The sequence below is a fragment of the Paroedura picta genome, chromosome 10 (assembly GCF_049243985.1).
Source record: "Paroedura picta isolate Pp20150507F chromosome 10, Ppicta_v3.0, whole genome shotgun sequence".
Classification (NCBI taxonomy): Eukaryota; Metazoa; Chordata; class Lepidosauria; order Squamata; family Gekkonidae; genus Paroedura; species Paroedura picta.
This window is the reverse complement of record NC_135378.1, coordinates 44,131,883-44,151,907: the sequence shown is the minus strand read 5'-3', so window position 1 is coordinate 44,151,907 and position 20,025 is coordinate 44,131,883. Positions and strand designations below refer to the sequence as shown.

General features: G+C 42.1%; 1 protein-coding gene across 3 annotated transcripts in view; it reads left to right on the top strand.

Moving 5' to 3' along the window:
• PALLD (palladin, cytoskeletal associated protein) overlaps positions 1–20,025 on the top strand; it is a 221,280-nt gene that overhangs the window by 57,567 nt on the left and 143,688 nt on the right. Inside the window, exon 1 of one of the 3 annotated variants that reach the window (XM_077353637.1) lies at positions 2,397–2,857. The exons of the other annotated variants lie outside the window; for them this stretch is intronic. The gene's annotated coding sequence lies outside the window, so the exon portion shown is untranslated. Of the gene's footprint in view, positions 1–2,396; positions 2,858–20,025 lie in introns of those variants that run through there. 3 annotated transcript variants of the gene reach the window in all.

The following is a 20,025-nucleotide window of genomic DNA, read 5'->3' as shown; positions in this document are numbered from 1 at the left end:
AATGGAGGGAGCATTAACACAGATTTACAGAGCACATTCCTGGGAGTAAGCCCCACTGAATAGACCCTAGTAGGATTCTGAGTAATCCGGCTTACCAGGGCCAGTTCCAGGCTTGTGTGGGCCTTAGTCAACACAATTGACCAATACAATATAACTGGGCCCCTTTCCCCTCCTCTAGCCATATCCCTTTCATTTGGCTTCTCCCCGTCACTCTTCCTCAGTGATTCCCTTTTCCATTTCCATTTCCTTACACTGGCAAAGGGGTCATACAAAATGTTGCTTTCTTACTTATTTTTATTTCTTTGTATAAACTCAAAGAGAAGAATATATGCTTCCGGTGATTGTATTTGGAGCACCATTCAAATAAATTGGCATGATTTGTATGGAAGCAATACAAATGTTCGTCTGGAAGAGCCTCGGCCTGTGGGAGCCTTGGTCTGCAGAATAACAACCGGCCGGATTGTGGAGAGATATGGGTAGGGGTGTGGTTAGAAGACAGTTACTGTTGTTGTTACAGTTTTATGATGGTTTTATTGAATGATAATGATGTTTATTGCTATTGAAAACATTAAAAGCCTGCAGTCACTTGACTCTGTCTCTATTACCAGTTGGCACATATCAGAGCCTTACAAGATGCCAGTGTGTTGCTTTTTACTGAAAACAGGACAGACCATAGCCACCAACCAACCAAACCCCTGCATTTCTGGTATAGTTAGATATTGTGTTGACCTTTCTTATTTTTGAAAGTGACACTTGACCAACTCATTAGGCTTCATATGAATCAGTGGTATAAAACATTATAAATGAAAATGTCATTGTGTACCATCGACAGACTGGAAAGCAAAAATAGCCCTGGGCCAGAGCAACTGGCTGGCTTGCAGTGGTGGCTTGCATAGGGCTGGGTAGCTTGCTTGTAGCTGCTCGATCCTGTAGCTTCCCAAAATGGCGCTTATGAGGAATGCATCTTGCTTGGGGGCCAGGATGGAGGGAGGTGCCCCCCCCCCGTGATCAGCCTACTGGGTGTTTTTTTCCTAATGGGCAATCTGTCCTGGTTGAGCAATCTGAGATTTCTATGAGGAATAATATGTACAAGAGATATATGTGTTCATATCCCATTTCTTGGTGTGAAAAAGTTGTTGTTTGGTGTTAAGTCATGTCTGACCCATTGCGACCCCATGGACAATGATCCTCCAGGCCTTCCTGTCCACTACCATTCCTCCAAGTCTATTTAAGTTTGCACCAACTGCTTCAGTGACTCAATCCAGCCACCTCATTCTCTGTTGTCCCCTTCTTCTTTTGCCCTCGATCGCTCCCAGCATTAGGGTCTTCTCCAGGGAGTCCTTCCTTCTCATGAGGTGGCCAAAGTATTTGAGTTTCATCTTCAGGATCTGGCCTTCTAAGGAGCAGTCAGGGCTGATCTCCTCTAGAACTGACCGGGTTGTTCGCCTTGCAGTCCAAGGGACTCACAAGAGTCTTCTCCAGCACCAGAGTTCAAAAGCCTCAATTCTTTGACGCTCGGCCTTCCTTATGGTCCAACTTTCACAGCCATACATTGCAACTGGGCAGGCCATAGCCTTGACTAGAAGCACTTTTGTTGGCAGGGTGATGTCTCTGCTTTTTAGGATGCTGTCTAAAAAGCAGAGACATCACCCAGCCAACGAAAGTGCAAAAATACCCACGTGTTGATAGCAGTGCTTGTATTGGCTCTTTCTTTTCCCCACTTATACTTTATTTCAGAAGACAGGAAGGAGTTGTGGGTTACCATAAAGATTAACAAGTGCACAGTGTATGAAACTTTTGCCCCATGCCTCCTCCAGCGCATTGGCATATATCTCTCAAGTGGACTCTAACAATTCATTGTTCCCCCAAGGGCTGCTTTGCAAAACCCACTTTTGGATTTCTCTTTTCTGTGAGCTGGTGCCATTCCAGTCTGCACCAGGCATCCAATGCTTATTATCTCCCCTAACCATTACAGGCTGTGTCTGTTTTTTACTGTAGGAAAAGTCCCTGGACTGGGAGAGACAGGAGTCGGCAGGCCTTCCGAAAGTGGTACCCAGCTCCAATAGTAGAATCGCAAGCGTTCACCAAAGCAGGCAAATTCAGCTTATCTGATTTACGGCCTGTCTTCACGAATTCACCTGAAAGGAGCCGAAGATCCGTGTTTGCCAAGGCTGAAAAGGTGCCTCTTGCGAAAGAGGCCCGTGACGTGGCCCATTTATTTCACGGCAGCCGCCAGAAATCCCACATGATGGATTTGTGCAGGGAGGTAACGCTGTCAGGTCACAAAGGAAACTTTCAATAGCTGTTGTGCTGGGGAGGAGGGCAGGGACAGGCAGCCAGGAGAAAAGCCACATTGTGCTTCATAATTGACAGTTAATTGGTCCCGAACACCCCTTTGCGCAAGTTGCCTTGGCAGGTTCCGCCGCTTGGCTGATGCCCGGCCTCACCGATCCCGAGGACGGCCGACTTTCCCCGCCAGCATCTCTGGCATTTTGCTCGCCACCTTCGGCGAGATCGCAGCAGCCGGCTCCGGGCGACGGAGAAAGCCGCGCGCACATGTGAGCGGAGGACAGGCTGCAGGGAGCCCGATCGCCCCGGTGGTTTCCTTGCGTGTTATTTTTGGACATCCCCGGCATTCCTGCCCTCGCCTTCCCCGCCCCCACCGCCCGCCTGCTTGGCCAGCGCGCGCCCGCCCGATCCGATCCGCGCTCGTCCTGGGGAGCACCAGCGAGAGCCCCACGTTGGCGGCGCGCCAGACGCCTTCCACTCGCCTCCCGCGCTGCCAGCAGCCTTTGTTCTGCCTTGGGAAGCGGTCCGGACTCCGCGCACGCGAGCGTCTTCCTCCGCGGCTGCCCTCGTAAGTGGCGCTGCGCAGGCGGAAAACGGGGCTGCCCGGCGCGGACACAGCTGCGGATAACCCGAAGAGCGGCGGCGGCGGCCGGGCGCGGGGCGGGGTGGGGGTGGGAGCCGTTGTCTATGCCACCGGTAAGTGCCTGGGCTTATATGTCGCATCTAGGGACAGAGCAAAGCGATGTGCTCGGGGGGGGGGGGGTGCCGAATGATGGATGCTCCAGAAGGGTTCCCTGGAAGCGTGCCTTTGTCCGTCCTTTCCCTCTAAACTAGCAAAAGAAAGAATGGGAGGATTTAACTCCATCCCGAAGCACCTCTCTCGTGCAGAAAAGGGCTTTAGTTCTGTGACTCTGGGTGGGAAGCAGGCTGGGCTCCCCTGAACCCGCGCACGGGAACGAGAGAGAGCGGCTCCTACCGCGTATGGGGCGTTTAGGATGACCTGCCTGGGAGGTGGAGAGTATTATGGCTGACCCAAGTAACGGAAACAGGAGTTCGTGTAAGCAGGATATTTCTCTTCAACCCCCCCCCCTCCCGAACTACACTTTATGGAAAAGCCACAAAGAGGCTACTCCTTTGAACGCCCCCCCCCCCCTTCATTCAACGCCACCCCCCTCCATTCCGACACACATACTCTCTCCTCCTCAGAGTTTCTCAGAATAAAGTTTAAAATAACAGATCACAAGCTGTAGGCCCCGCAATATCTGGATATGCCTTGTTTTTAACAGGCCATTGATACAGCTGAATTTGCTTGTTCAGGCTTTTGTGCTGCTCCCTGCCCCCTTGTCCGCTGTCTAAAAAACATCCGCCAAACAATGACAGCAGTCTTAACTCATCAGAGATTTTTTTCAGGCCTCATTCATTTTAAGGGGAGAAAGTTAAGAAACCCATTTAACTTCCCCACGGAAATCAGTGAAAAGCATAACTTGGTTGGACCATGACCTCTTAAGACTGTCTGGGTTACAAATTCAAATAGATATGGAAGGGAATTTAACATCTCTAATAATGTTTTAATTATCTCCTACATAAATAGAATGATTGCATCTGCTTTTTGTTATGGGAGGGATATTGTAATTATAGAACGTTTATGTTGTATTAAAAGAGCCATTCAAACTGTTTTTCCAATATCCTGTAGTATCAATTTCTCTCCTACTTTGACAGCTAGGTTACATCTATGGAATAATAATTCCACTCCTACCCTAAAACTCCTTTGTCTTAATGTTCTTGAGGGACTGAAATTTTAACCCTGCTATCTATTTGTGCTGACAAGATAATGTAGCCAAATTCATTTGATGATGCGATCCAGTCTACAGATCCGAGTATGAAAATCAAGTTAGGATTTACCAACAAAAGAGAGATGTGAATGGTTACACTAAGCTAAGTGTTTGCAAAAGGAATTATAACATAAATTAAAAGTATTGGAGAAAATAGTTTCTTTCCCTCAGTACTTGCCCCTAAGTCCAGAGAATAATTCTTGCATCTTCTGTTGATCTGTGTAGAAGCACATAGTGAGCAAGTGTTCTGTTAATCAAATCAGCTGTTTGCTGATGGAGATTTTGAGTTCTTGCTTAATGGGCATGGTGTTTAACTTTCATTCTCTGTTCAACAAATTGTCGTCATTGCATTAGGAAACACATCTCTTCTTGCATGCTGTTGTTTAGTCTATTTATAAAACAGAATTCACTCACTGGAACTAGAGACCACAACTACCAAAGATTCCTGGCCAATGCTAAAATTGGAATGGGCCTTTCTAGAACTGTGCTTCCCCTTCTGATGGTGTTACGTCCAGCAGTGTTTCAAATGCAGAGATGGAATGCCACTTCTGTACAGAGAGAAGGGTGCTGCTGTTCTCTCTGTCCTGATTTTATGTCTAATGTGTGTATTTAATTTTTAAAAGCTGACATAACATACAGCTGGAAAGGACCAGAAATTCACATCCATTGAAACTGTCAGATTCCCCATAAATTTGCCCCCTGCTGATTTACACACACAATGTAGCCACCCATGTGTATGTCAAATGGAAGGCATGAATGAACAAAAAGAGCCAATGTCCACCCCTCCCAGAAAAAACAACGTACCAAAACTAGAGTAGACAGCTCCTAATAGCACAGGCTGCAGGAAATGAGAGCCAGAGTCACCAACAATTCTGTCCCAGAGAGTTTTCATCTCCTGATCTAGTCTATCATCAGTTATACTCTGAGCATGAAATGCAATTAAGCCATACATTTTCTCCAAAAGTAATCCTTCTCATTTAATCATTATAAAGACAACCATTAACTACAACTTCTACTTTTAACAGCACAATCCTAAATAGAGCTACATGCTTCTTAGTCCATTTGAACTGCTTAGGGTAGCTTTGTAGACATTCAAACTGCTGCAAACCCAATAAGTAGAAACTCTTCTGGCTTGCTCAGTTTGAGAATAGATTTTAATGTTTGAAATCACATTGGATTTGTTCAGGGTTTATGTTTTGTTTTGCCTTTTACTCAAGCGATAGATTGATTAAATTTTGCTTTGAACATTTAATAATGCAATCCAAAGTAAAGTTATACCCTTCTGTACATTGAAGTCAATGGTCATAGAAGGGCATAGCATCAAATGTTTTAGACATAGCTGATGAACCAATGAACCAGATGAACTCTGTGAACCAAGAGTTGCTGCCTGGCACCAGATGTTATGTGCTTCTTCAGGGGTTTGCAGTTACAGTGTTTAATTATTAATTGTCTGGACACTTTGCTGGAATGAAGTTGCAGAGAGTTAATTTTCTTTCATATTAGACTTTGAGTTGTAAATTGGGCCTTGTTTCAAGAAATGCTGGTAATTTGCCTACGATATGTCAACTACCCATTTAGTTTGCATGTGTTGGCAACTTAACTTGTACAGTTTGTCCAACGTCTTTTAATCCACATGGGTTAAGTGCTAGTCCTGATGACATGATCAGAATGCCTGGCCCACTTTTGAAGGTATGCTTGTCCCACTTGGAAATGACATCACTGCACAAAGCTAGCTAACAAATATGGCAAATTATGAAGGTAATGCTGCAGAAACATTTGTGACCCAGATCCAGTTGGATCCTGGAAGTTCAGTAGAGCTTGTAGGAAATGGTTGTCAGGAAAAGTCAGTTGTACTATCCCTGGTATATTTTTTGGAAGTTCATTGTCATCAAGGAACAACAAAACATTTGGGCAGGACTATATGGCAAAATTAATTGATGAGTATTGCTTTAATGCATGATATGCAATGTATATTTTGTATGCTTCACAGAATGTTTGCAACATATCTGTAAAATAGAAGGTGTTTTTTTTAATTTTAAAACTTTGCACTGATTCATTGTTTCAACTATAACTGAGTTTGCAGATCCTAAACCATCTTTGAATGATGTCATTAACCAGTGTGTCTGCCAGCCGATTGTGGTATCCGTGTGTGTTGCAATAGAAAGACGCCGAAACCTTTTGGTCTGGCATGGTGAAGTAGATGTGGTTTGTGGTACATTATGGTGACTTTGCAGCATTTTAGATTCTTTCTTCCTCATCCTATTATGCGATGATGTCATTTCTAAATTCAAAACCTTAACCTTGAAAGATTCTGCTCTGGATGCGACTCTTCCCTCTGGGGAAAGGGAAACTGCCCCACAACTTCATTGTAGTACAGAACTGCCTATTCAGACACATTCCATTGTTAGCCACCAAATGACCTTGTGGCCAGAATAATTCAGAACTGGATGAATGTGATTTTTAAAACAGTCTATGGGCACACTGCAATGTACATTTAAGAAAATACTTTGTATGTGTGCTAATTTTCTGACTAATTGAGACCACATGGCTCTAGTTGACTCTTAAAAAACATATAAATGTTTGGCTAGGCTGCTTGCAATGAGTTTCTTTTCTTTTTAATTGCCCAGAGAGACAGAATTTGAATCATGGCATAAGGCTCAGACAAAGGTAATGTATGTTTTAGGAGTGCTTCAAAACATAGGGTTTGCGGGATATCAGGCACACTGATTCATCACACTGGACAGAAACAACAAAAGAGGGAGCAAAGTGACCCAACCTGTGTACACATGCTAGCAACCAAAAAGGTTGCGCAGCAGCAGAATAGGTATTAAATATTAAAATACAGGTATTTATTTCAATACATGTGCAAAATTAAAACTTAAAAACATCAACGTATATCAAGCACTGTTGCACAACTCCAAAACATTTTGACACATGGATAAATGACAAGGAGCAGATCATACTGCTTGATATACGTTGATGTTTTTAAGTTTTGTATGTACACACGTATTGAAATAACTATTTGCATTTTAATATTTAATCCATGTTAATACATATTCTGCTGCTGGTCAACCTTTTAGGTTCCTAGCTAACCTAGGACACATACAGGCCACAAACTTCACCACACTGATCTCAGTTATCCCAAATGGTAGACTGACTAATGGGATGAAGCAGCAGTCCCAGACTTCTTGTTGCAAAACCAGGCTGCTATGTGAGCTGGTTACTCAGTGTGTTGAGCCAGCAAAGGCTGAGTCTAGCTGAGGAGTTTTATAGACTACTGATAGCTCCAGAACTGGTTTATCCTATTAGCACGAGCTACGGACCCCACGGTTCCAAGGACCCAGTGGTGCTATATGGTTATTTTTAGGTTGTTTTCTTTTTTATGTTAAGGAAGTTTAAGTCCAGGTTAATACTAGTAAGTGTTTTCGGCAAAGTGAAACATCAGTTGCTTCCAAAATTCCAACTATTCCTGGGAAGTGTGCCCTGATGTGGCTTGTGTAGAATAAGTAACATCACCAAATTGTGCACTGTTAGGGCCCTGCGATGCTTAAACTGGCTCTGGTGCTATGGGCCCTGTGAATCCTTAAACCAGGCTTGGGTAGCTCCATCTTTACCAGAATAGCAGCCCTGATCTCACCAAGACATTGAATGCAAGATTTCCCCCCAAGTTGGACCAAATTTAAGAATATCTTAAACTGCCAGGCATGCACTCCTCTTTCTGTTCCCATCCTTTCTTTGATCCAACCACCTCCTTTGCTTCTGGGGTACCAGTATTATTGCAAGTTCCCTAGTAGGGTGGGGGGGGTGTCCCATCCCTAGCTCCTGTTTCCTGATACCACTCTGAGTGGAAATAGAATCAATTGTTTTTTTTAAGGTTGATGGGTCTGTGATGTGTCATCACTTCTGGAGAAGACCTGGAAGGCACATCATGCCTCCATAGAAATTACTGGAAATTCTTTTGTTAAACCATTGTGTTCAGCAAAACCCAGAAGTGAAGTCATGCCTTCATTGCCAGATGACCCCCATTTCCCCTAGCAGGTCTTTTCCTTGTTTCCAGGCTAGGTCCTAGGAGACTGATGGATTCTGGAGGTGGACACATCTACTCAGGCATTCCTGATTCACCACCTCTACTGGAACAATAACTGGAACCTGTTGCTGTATAGTGGCCATGGACATTCTGAGATGTTTGTAGTGTAGTAGTAGAGAACATGGGTGAATCCTCCTTCTCTGAGGAATCGTCGTGTAATATCAAGGTTGGCTCAGAATAGGTCTTAATACTTCCCAAGGATGCTGCTCAGTGAAGTTCCCTACAAGCAGAAAATTAGCATGTCTGGGGGAAAGCCATCCTTATTTGGAATTTAGAAAAGTCTCTGCCCCATCCAGTTTCCTGGGAACACCCCTTGCAGGTTACCAGCAAGGAAAGTAAAGCATCTTCCATACTGCTCTTGCCCAAAGCCTGCTGCACTAAGGCCTGCTGGGTTAGCCTCTGTAGTATATAACAGGAGAAATGTATACCTGGGCTTCCTCCAGGCCAGTTTTGTACTTCCTGGGAGCCAGAGCAGGAACATCAGGGGAACTAATTTTGCCAAAGGCTTCCTGGGTTATTGGAGTGGCATAGGATGATCTATGACACAGCAGCTCCCACAGCTAAGAGCAGGAGACTTCTTATGAGCCTTGAAAGGACACATAATGAATACATAATGAATACTTCCTTATAGCATTCCCCCATCCTTTAATGAGGCTTTTAAAAGTTATATTCTTTGGAAGTTGAATGCTTCTTCTCTACAGCACTGAAGTGAACATTTATCCTGTTTTTCTTTAAACAGTGTTATAGGTACTGAGAGGTACCTGGTGTACAGATAAGATGGGATACCTCTCCATATATTTTATGGGGATTGCATAGCAGTTATGCTGGATCTGACTATACTGGCAGTGAGAGACTCTGGCTCTTATTGTCTGGAAAGAGTAGTCTACACATTATTGTGAAGGGGAACAGACAACTAAGCTTGTATTTGGAAATACTCTGGCAGGCTATCAAAACAGGCTGTTTGTGGTATAGAAATTATAGTATTTGATATTGTCCTGTGGAGCCTTCCTGTTCATTTGGCTCATCATTACCTGCTGGGAGTGGGGGATATCCACAAGAGGCACTTCCCCACTTCTCAAGCACTGGCCAGGGGCGGGGGATGTTGGCAAGTGGGGGAGAATTGCCAGCAGCATCCCAAAATTATGACTTCAGTCCCCAAACATAAAATTTTGCCTGGATGCCAGAGTGTGCCTGCTGTCATCTGGCAATCTACTGACATCACTTCCAGGTGATATAATGCCATCATGCATTACCAATATTGTCATCACACCACCAGTAAAGCCCCTCAGTCACCAATAGTCCCCCCACCCCAGTTGGCAGGTCCTGCCTTGTAACCCCACTTTTTAACAAGGTATGGCAACACTAAAAATGTCCTCATCTTCACCTGAAATTACTGTTTTATTCACCCAGATTCAGGGTGCTTTGTTTTCCTTCCCCAACTGGTGACAGATTACAAGGCAGAGAAGAGAGAACAAATGGTACTGATTGAAGGGTCATGTGGGAAAGGAGGCAAACTTGATGAACTAGTTTTCTCATCGGACAACTTGTTTGATGTTGCCATAGTGTGATGACACTGTGACACTCTTTATTAGGTTCTATCTTCAGCCTTAGACTCCTGATGGCTGTTGGTAAGCAGATGTCGAACAAACATTGTTCAGAATAGCTAATGATTGGCTTCCTTTAAGCATTTGGCGCAACTGTTTTCTAAATATTCCCTTTCCACATGTAATGTTGGCACATGGAAGCTGATAGTGATATATTAACCCATGTGCTCTCTTGAAATGTATTTTAGTTTTGATACCACATCTGTAATTGAAATTGTGGTTGTGCTGAGACATCAAGATCCAGATGCTCCTGCAGTTTATCTGTTGATTTAATGGAATATCGGTTTATAGATTATATTAAAGAAAACCTGCACAAGTGTATCCAGGATGCTGATTACAGCTAGGCAAGAATCAGGTCTAGACCAGGGGCACCTACAACTGGTGGAAATTACTGATTGCTGGGCATTCTGGAAGAATCTACTGATAGTTACTGCTTATTTTATTTTATTTTATTGTTTATCTAGGCTATGTAATTTTTATCAATTAATTATAACTATGAATTACACTTGTTCTCATGCCATTTATATGCCATTAAAGGTTTTTTGAATTTGAATTTGATTACTGCTTGTGCTTGTGTAGTAATCTGTTCAGAATCTTGTTTCACATTTTAAGCCAGAAAATATTTAGGGGGAATGTTGCATGATAAAAATGGATAAAAGCAAAACAGAAGGAAAAGAAAATCCTCCAGCAACATGGAAAATAAGGCAGGTTTAAGACAGACTCAGACCCTAAACCAAGAATGGACAAACTGTGGCTCTCCAGATGTCAATGGTCTACAATTCCCTTGAGCCCTGCTGGCAGGGGCTCATGGGAATTGTAGTCCATGGACATGGAGAGTCACAGTTTGGCCACCCCTGCCGTAAACTATGCCATGTTGAAGAAACCCCATAGTGTTACTACAAAATGGTCGAATAGTAATGCATGAGGAAGATATTTAGAGAACTCTCTTAATCTGAGCCTCTCATTGCTTGAGCACAAATCCAGCTCTGACTGAATATGCCCCTATGACTAGTTCAGTATATGTCAGCTTTTCTAGCCTCATGCTGTGGGAGATAAGAGGTTGCCCAGTCAAAACTTCACTTATTTTGGCAGCATTGTTATATTCCTGTGTTTGCATATTATTTCAGAACTTTTTATTATACTAGCAACATTTTGTATATTGAACTGAGGGCAGAGGGCATCCTTCTTATCTTCCTGATAGTTGACATCCACAAACCTAATTGGTCATTTCAGTGGTTTCCACAAAATTTACTGCTTATAGAAAGCCATTGAATGTCCAGATGGAAAAACTTAACCTAACCTGAGATTGAAATATGTCACATGACACATTCCTTGTGACCCATATTACTCATTTAAGTCATGGTCCATTTGAATCTTGTCCCTGAATTCAGCTAATGATTCTTTTCTTCTCAGTCTAAGGTTCTCTCTAATACTAGAGTGGCTATACCTTACATGATGTATACTGTAATAACTGATAAATTTACATTTCTTATTTAAACTTATTTTATTATGACAAAGCACAACATTTGACTGTTTGGGGCTCACTGTAAATAGCTGCATGGAGGTCCCCATGCTATTAAAACATGAATTATTTTGGAACAGGCTAGGAGCTACAGTCTGCTATATCAATGTGACCATAAGAAGATTACAACCAGTGACACTAGCTAACAGCTGGTAAGCTAATATGAAGACATAATGGGTTGTATGATGCCTCCCAGACCATGAATTAGCTATTTATGAATATGGACTTTTACAAATATGCTAATTTAAATCCTGGAGCCATATCTTTACACTGCTCCGCGGTATAAATAAAAGGCTAAGGGGTGTGGGGGTGGGCTCAGTCCGGTATGGGGGGGGGGCAGAGATTGGCCCCTTGGCCAGATGCAAAGTATCAGCTTAGTCTCACTCACAGGGTTGTTTTGAGGATAAAACAGGGAGGATGTTCTTACCATATAATTTCTAACAATTCTAAGAGCTACCATTTTTAGTTCTGTGAATAACCAGGAACTCTATGGTAAGAACTTCCTGTAAGACAGTAGATGTGGCCTTTCTGATGCCCCTTCCAGTAGCAACAGGCAATGAGACCTGGCACAGGTGATCCTCCACTGAGGACTTGGCACTCCTAAATGGATTTCATCTTGTGGGTAATGGTTTCTAGCTCTGAATGGTTTTTTTTTGTTTTACAAAATCACCATGCAAATGGAAAGCTAGCACAGCAGGGAAAAGGTTTTTTTTACCACTTCTCTTTGCATGTGCTGCTAGCCTTTTGTTTGCAAGGAGTTTTTAACTGGGGGAACTTTCCAAATAATACGTGAAATAAAACACAATACTGGATTTCTAGAAAAGTGATGTCACTGTTGACTTAAATCTTTTATTTGCCTAGTCTTTCCTTAAATAGTTTCTCTATGGATACTTCTGTCATTCTTCAGAAACAAATTAATGTTCATCATATTTTGTACCCTTATACTAACTACTGGTGAGAACATTACACATTCTATTACAGTCTATGCAAAAAAACACTCACTGGTTTCAATTGTTCTTGATTGCACCCAAAGTACAATGTAGCACAATGGAAAGTAATCGAAATCTGTTCTGATGAGCACTTTTATCCGGGTTACCTGGCATGGAGAGAGGGACATATTTATACAGAAGATATTAATTTGAACATTTGTCTGTAAAATGTCAATACCTGATAAAATAACAAGAAACGAATCAAAAATATACTTCTTTCAGTATGTATTAAAATAATATTGAATGATACCACAATAAGAAGAATCTAAATTAAATTATGGTGCCTTCCATTTTCCGTAGAGATCTATAAGCATAAATAATATGAAACATCTTACAGTATAAAAATCTTGAAGGATCCATGTTTATACAGTTCAGTTGCATATTTTAGATTGTTGCTGTTGACACCACCAGCTCATTCTGTTTCAATAGCAAGTTAATTTGGTGCTTGTGTGAGATATGCAACAATTGCACTGACTATTTCTGGAAACTGAAAACATAACCAATCCAAAGCAGAATCCTTTTAAGTTCCATTGATTTCTATGGGGAAAATAAGCACATTCTTATATCTTTACCACTGAAATCAGGACAATTGCTTTGTTTGGCCTAGACCTTCATCAGATATATGAGGAACACATGTACCCTTCATCAGATACAAGAAGCTGACTGATAAAAAGAATTCATGGAGGCATCCTTAAAAAGGTAATGTTTAATAATGGATAGGAGCCATGGCTCAGTGGACAGCACAATTACTTTGCATGCAAAAGGTTCAATCCATGGTTCCTCCAATTAAAGTACATCAAGTAGCAGGCATTGGGGAAGGTCTTTCTGTGCAAAAGACCCTGGAGAATTACTGCCATTCAGAGCAGATGATTGTGAGCTAAACTGAGCAGTGGTCTTACACAGTGTAAAGCAGGAGAACAAGGGTTTTTTTATAACATATTTTTATTTTTGTTTCACATAAAATAGAAAAATACAAACACAGTAATATACAGTTGCTATAATTCCAAGAATTCTAAAAGTTAAGCACTATCCCCCCTCCATATAATAATCCTTTACCTAGGTAACTCAGATAATGGTCCCATTGTTTTTGAAAGGCATCTTATGTTTTTCCATTAACAATCAATGTTAATTTTGCCATTCTGGCTAAATCCGCCAGTTTATCTAGTCAATCGTATACTGAAGGTAGCTCTTCCAAGTTCCATTTCCTGGCCAATACCAATCTTGCTGTCGTTGGCACATAAAAAAAGAATGTTCTGGTTTGAGCTGAAAGGCACTGTGGTGGTATACTTAATAACATGGATTCAGGTTTTAAGGGAAAATTTAGAACCAAGATTTTCTCCAAAATAGTATGAACCTTTGCCCAAAATTTATGTACTTTTCCACATATTATCACACCCTTTTGCCATTTTTACAATCACTTTAGGAGTCACATACCACCTATAAATGACCCTGTAGATGGGGTTTATCTTCAATCAACAAATTCTCAAATTCTGGCATTCTGACCACATCACAGGAGCATGTTCTACCCCGGCCTTTTCCAACTTTTTTACCATTGAGAAAACCCCTGAAACATTCTTCAGGCTTCAAGAAACCTTAAAAGTGCCATCATTGTGCAGAATATGATTGGGAAGCATAGCTGTGCCCCTCCCCTTGCCACCCCCTCCAGGCCTATCATTGGCCTTTGGGATGGGGGGGGGGAGGTCAACATAATCATATATAGTTATATCACCCAATAAATGTTCAACAAATTTTGAAAATATATTAAAATTTATTAACTCCCACCCATTTGAGAACTCTTGCCGGGCTGTCAAGAAACCACAGGGTTTCATGAAACTCTGGTTGAGAAACCTGTTCTACACAGAACCCTCCCAATATCTCAGCTTGCCGTTTGGTGTGAGCAAAGCAGCATGCATATTTTTCATGCCTGTACATTTTTGGTACATGCAAAAAGAACACTGGATTTTTAGGGGATACATTTACATGTTCTAAAATGCACACTCACTGAAAATACATGCAAGACCCCATTCACACAAAATGGCAACCTCACATATTGGGAGACTCATCCATGGCACATATTCCCATTATATGAGATGGGAGCACCAAAATAAAGTACCTGAAAAGGGCTATGGGATTCTTTCCCAATATGCTTCAATGAGAATATGTCAGGTGTGTGCATGTCTTACTCTGAGCAATATGTAGAGGATTTATGTGCATGGTTTCCTTTTAGCATTAACAGGAATAGACTGCATAAAAATATTGTACAGTAATACGTGAATGGTCCCCTTAATATTTAAATGGCTATAATTTACTGCCCTACAGAGCAACATGAGAAGTTGCGTGCCATGCATCCAGACCTTTGTTCACTGGACTGCCCTGGGTAATAAAAAAAAAGGAGCTGAATAACTTTATGGCTAATAACATTAGTAATTCTATATGTCTGGGATCAAATCTAATTCTGTAGAGTGTAATAATAGAAAGGAGGGTGGTCTGGCAGTTTATAACACAGATCCCTGGGTCAAATTTCAGTGTTCTGTTTAAGCTCTGTAAACTGTTGGCATAGTAAGGAACAGTTTGCTCTCACTTCATGTTGAAGGAAATATAATGGGGAAATTTATTCACAAGCCAATGAGATTGCCATATGGAATGTGACATAGTTTCAGTATTTTTTCTTAGTCAAAAGGAATGAAAGGTTGATAGAGTTAAGGTTCATAAAGGATCACCAAGCACCTGACATCTTCTCTAAAACAATGTATACATACGGTTGCTGACTATGGGTTGGGGAATTCCTGGAGATTTGGGCATAGAACCTGTGGAGGGAAGGTTTGGGGGAGAGTAGGAATGTCATATAAGAGTCTGTATGTATTGGTTTTATTGAGCCCATGCTAAAAGCCTTTGGTTTTTAACTTGATTAATAAATACTGGTACTATAATTTAAAATTGTGTTCCACCCTGACCGTTTATGCACTGGAGGTTTCATGCTGGGCTGCAGGCTGGGGTTTTAGTTGTGGCAGGTTGCCCCACCTCTTCCTGCATCCACACGGGGGAGCATTTGGCCCAGTGCACCTAATCTGCCCCCTATTTGTGTTCCTGCATGAGAGCTGGGGCAGTGAAGTGCCCAGTGCATAAACGGTCCCTGTGTAGACTTTAGTTCATTCCCCTTGTGTTGATCTCTGTTGCCTGCAGATCAGCTGTAATCCCAGGAGTTCTCCAGCCGTCACTTGAAGATTAGCATCCCTAGCTCCAAACCACACCCCTTTTGTAAATGTTCTGAATCCAAATGGGATCTCTTTTGACATTCAGTAGAGGATGGAATTTCCCCAGCAGGGGTAAAACGGGGAGGGGGGTTACCTTGGAAAAATGGCATGAGAAGGATTTTTTTCCACATTGTTCTCCAACTCAACATAGCAACCCCAGAGGTTGCTCTTTGTGAAAGTGCAAGCATCCTTTTAAAATAAACTTTAAAGGCTAAACAGAGCTTAACCATCCCCCTCTCTTTGAAAAAATGGCCTACACATCACTGTGGAATGCCTCTCTTAAGCTGACCAAAGAGGATGCTATCCAGTGATATTCAAAGTATGATGCCCTTCCTTTCCTGGTTCTTTCAGTCAAAACATCATACACTTAAAACATTCATATGCTTTCAGGTAATTAATCACTGGCTGATTTATTTAACTATGTTTCATCTTTGTCCTCTATGGGGACTCCTTCCTTTTATCCTCGCAATAACTCTGTGAGGTGGGTTAGGCTGAATGTGTTATGTATGCGGACAGAGACACTTGCCTGAACAGAATGCTAATGAGGGACTGTAAATAACCATTCTATGACTGCATATAGGCTCTGGACATGGATCAATTGCAGAGCTTCATTAAGGGCCACTCAGGTTACTTGGTGGGCTGCCTGAATTGTATATAAGTTTGAGGAGTTTTTTTGTCTGCTGTTCAGTGTTCTAGTTTGAGTCAGTGTTTAATAAAGAGCTGTTGGATTTGAAGAAACCCGCATCTGTGTCCTGCTGAAGCCAAAAACTTAATAGAAGGTATGACTGGCCCAATGTCATCTAGCAAACTTCTGCGGTGCAGTGGGGAGTCAAACCTGGGTTTTCCTGATCCTAGCCCAATGCAGTTGCTGCTGTACAGAAATGTCTGCCTTAAATTACATTGTCTTCTACTGTAAATATGTAGCATGAATCTGGGATGCCAGTATGGGCGGAATGAGGTCTGGACAGGAATGTGGAAAACTAATTACATATCTCCAGTCAGCCATGAAGTTTGCTATATGACTGAGCCGGTCACCTCTGTCAGCTTCTCTACCTTACACAATTATTGTGAAAATATTGTGAAAGAGGATGGGTGAACCACGTACAATTACTCTGTGCTCCTGGAGGAAATATAGAGAATCACTTTATTCTTCACAGAGGAGTGACTTAAATCCTTTCACTATATCTACACAAACACACGTGCACACACACGCACACACACACAAATGTGTAGTTTCAGCCTCTGCTTCTTTAACCAGGAAGTTTATTCATTTATTGTTTTGCTAGTAAAAAGTCAAACTATGGCTGATAAGACTGACTACTTTATTAGATAGCAGAGTGTGGGTCAAGTAGACTGAGACAGTGAATGAGAGTGGAATCCAGAGGTAGGCTGAGTCCAGCCTTTTGAAAGATACCTTATCTTTTTCTTTAGCCCAACAGCAAGTAAATCTTGTTTCGTTGGCAGGATAACGGAGGCAGATAGGAGGGAGATGCCTGACATCTCAACAAATGAATTAGTGAAACAACTTGAAAATGTAGATAAGTTTACCGCATTTTGTCTTCGGGTAAAACATTCCACCCACAGGGAGGAAGCTGTACAAAAACATTCAATTTAATTATCTGTCAAAAGCAGCACAGTTTCTGGAGACCACAGAGATAATGCTGTGATGCATTTATTTTTAACATGCAGTGATTGTAACGAATAGCCATGAATGAATGAATTCTACAGTTCTGGGCTTATTACACAGAATCACTGTAGAATTCATTCATTCATTCATTCATTCATTCATTCACTTCAATTATAACCTGCTTTTCTCCCTACTAACCTAAAGCAGATCTGGTTGGTTAGATTGACAGTTTCAGCAAGCTTTCATGGTTGAGTTGGGATCTGAACCTGGGTTCTAGGGACAATCTAATCTCTATACTGCACAAGCTATGAATACGACTGCAATCCTAAGTACATTTAGGAGAAATCACCATTGAATGGACCTGATTCTATTTCCCTAGATCAGAAAAGTCTTATTAACTTTTGTGTGATTATGTAAACATGTTATAGTCTGGGACACAAACAATTCAGACTGGACAAATCTAATGCTCATTACAATGAGGCTTCTTGGAGAAGGGACAGGTATAGCCTTTCTCAGAACATCAATGTATCTTCTCTTATAGAAGCAAATGGCTTCTATTCCTAGATGTTATTTATTTATCATATGACATGTGTAGTATAGCCAGGAGATCTAAAGATGATTTCCTATGTCATGAACCCTTGTATTCTTTGGAGGAACTACCACCCAAATTCTTGGAGGTATCCCATCTAAATACTAGCCAGGGTTGGCCTTACTTAGCTTCCAGAATCTTATAGGGATCAAGCTTGCCTGGGCTATTGCTAGGAGAAAAATTAAGCACTTCATTTAGGGTCAAGTCATCACCTCAGCTGAGGGGTTGGAAGTTGATCAGTGATATATATGGTTGTACCTGCTGAAAAAATGACACAAGGGGAAAATAGTAGTTGCTCTAACTATTCCAGCTAGAGTTGCCAACTTTCAGGTGATGGCTGGAGATCTCCTAGGATAACAACTGATCTCTACCCAGCAGAGATCAGTTCACCTGGATAAAATGGCCTATTTAGAAGGTGGTCTTTGTGGAATTATACTTCATTGAAGTCTCTCCCCTCCCCAAACTCTTCTTTCCACAGGCCCCACTCACAAGATCTCTTAAGTATTTCCCAGCCCAAAGCTGGCAACCAACCATGCAGCAGGACTACCTGCTGCCAACCATGCAGCAGGAGTGTGAAACAGAGTGATAAAACTGGCTTTCTCTGAAAGCACTGTCAAATCCAGAAAACTCCCGTCTCTCCGGCATCTCACTGAACTTAGATCACCTTTCTTGACAACAGTGCTTACCAATACAGTAGGCTTGTTGAAGGGATCTAATTCTCCAAGCTCAAAAGCATCTGGTCCTTAGTTGAAGGAATTTCTCTAGAGGAGTATATTTAGCCTCAGGCAGCTGTTGAGAGGGAAAGCCCTGCTGCTTTTCGTTGGAGTGTGGGTTACTTGTTTGGGGTTTCGTTCCTGGGCTTAGTTTGCTTCAAAAGCAGTTTCTGCCAAGCCTGTGTTCAGGGTTTTTAAAATTGTTGTTTAAATATATTCAGAGAAACCAGATGCTCATCAGATTGCAGGAAGTGGACTGTGAGAGTTTCACTCATGGTGAGAGCAGGAGCTTTGCATACTCTGTGGTGTTCTTATCAGGTTGGGGAAAACTTGGGTGTGTGTATGTGTACATTTGGTGCTCCATTAAGGAAGAGTATGGGGGCAATGGGCAGGTAGGATGTGAGAGTGCGATCTAAGTTATCACTTTGACCGTTTATGCACTGGGAACTTCACTGTCCCAGCTCCTGTGCAGGAGTACAAATCGGGGGCAGATGAGATGCACCGGGCCAAGTGCTCCTCTGTGTGGGTGCAGGAAGAGGTGGGGCAACCTGCCACAACTAAAATTCCAGCCTGCAGCCAAGCATGAAACCTCCAGTACATAAACGGTCTTAGTGGTGCCAACTTTGGGTCAGGGAATATCTGGAGGCTTTGGGGGTGGAGCCAGGAGTGGGGAGGGACCCCAGTGGAGTGTAATGATATGGAGTCTACCCTTCAAAGCAGCTATTTTCTCTAGGGAAACTGATCTCTGTTGCCTGGGGGTGAGCTATAATTCCAAGGGGAATCCCCAGGTCCTACTTGGGGACTGATCACTGCATGATCACTGCACCTTGTCTAAGAAACTGCCTAAGTTCAGGGCAGAATAGGAATTGTGTTATTATATCACATCTGCTGCTTAATGCCCTACCCCCAGGCTTGTAGTCCTGGGGGATTTAGACATCTGCTGTTACCTCCTTAATAGGCTAAGCTCAGAAGTTTGTGGCTGCCATTGCAACCATCACTCTGCCCATCATTTTTAAAAAGCTTAATGTATATGGGAACATTCTCAGATACATAAACTATTTGTTTGTTCTGAATTGAAGTCTATGACTATTTCTTTCTCAACATTACCTGCTGATAAATGGGCATCCAGTTCCCACTTCCCTAAAGCATGTGGGACCAGGTAGGCTTGCAACCTCCTAATCCAGTGTGTGTATGGATGGGTGTTGTCCACACTTCTTGTGTTTACTGGAACCAGTATATGTGCAGCAATGGACCTTCTATGAGACTAAAGCCAAGGCCTACAGCAGCTGGCTTCTACACCTGAGTAGCATGTGTATTCTTCAAGAGACCTTTAAATGATCTTTCATTACGTTTTCCGTCTTCTGCTCATTATACATGTAATCTTACATGATTATTTTTAAATAAACTATCTAAATTAGGATCCTTTGTTCTACCTAGTTTGCTAGTCATTGCTTAATACGAAGGTTTTCAAATAATCAGGCAAACTATGGTTCCCAAGATCTGTTAAGAGACAATTGAA